A 1,014-nucleotide genomic window follows, 5' to 3' on the forward strand; every position below is an offset into this window, starting at 1 on the left:
AAATGTTAATGGACTAAATTCATCAGATTAAAAACATAAATTTAGGGCGCCTGGGTAGCTTAGTCATTAAGCGTCTGCCTTCGGCTCAGGTCATGATCCCAGGGTCCTGGGATCAAGCCCCACATCGGGCTCCCTGCTCAGCGGGAAGCCTGCTTCTCCCTCTCCTATTCCCCCTGCTTGTGTTCCCTCTCTCACTGTGTCTCTCTCTCTCAAATAAATAAAATCTTTAAAAACAAAAAACAAAAAACAAAACATAAATTTACTTTTCAATATGATTGAAGTTGATCACAATACAACATTTTTAAAAGGGAGACTGTCAGTCTATAGTTTCTAAAAAAACACCTATAGCTGTTTTCAAGGGTACACTAAAAAAATAAGGACACAAAAAAAGTTGAAAATAAATCTAGAGAAAGCCACACCAGGTAAACCCTGATTATGAGAAATTAGGGATAAAGAGAATTGCTATGTAAAGATAAAAGGAATAATTCACCCCAAAGATATGACAGTTTGAAACTTGCATGTACCTAAGTAACATGCTTTTAAAATGTTCTAAGCAAAACTTGAAAAAATTACAAGACTGACAAATCCACAATCACATCTCTCTCACTAACAGATAAATAAAACATACAAAAATATTAGTAAGAATATAGATTTGAATAACACAGTTAACAAGTTTGTCTACTGGACATAGATAGACCCCCTACAGCCACAACATTCAGAGAGAGAATACACTTTCTTCCCAAGCACAATGGAAAATTTATAAACATTGATCATGAACAAAGCTTTATGGTTAAGTCTCAAAAATCGAGGTAGCATATAGATAACATCCTTTCACCAAGACACAAATAAACTAGAAATCAATTTGCCTTAAAACATGCCTTAAAAAAATTTATGATTTGAAAAATATGACTTTAAAAATGTATGCCTTAAAAACATGCCTTAAAAATCTATGATTTGAAAAATATGAAACACATCTCCACATGGAAACATAGAATAAACTTACTTTTTAAAAAA

The sequence above is a fragment of the Eumetopias jubatus genome, unplaced genomic scaffold (genome assembly GCF_037043125.1).
Source record: "Eumetopias jubatus isolate StellerSeaLion01/CBP00866 unplaced genomic scaffold, mEumJub1_p1.0 scaffold_7, whole genome shotgun sequence".
Lineage (NCBI taxonomy): Eukaryota > Metazoa > Chordata > Mammalia > Carnivora > Otariidae > Eumetopias > Eumetopias jubatus.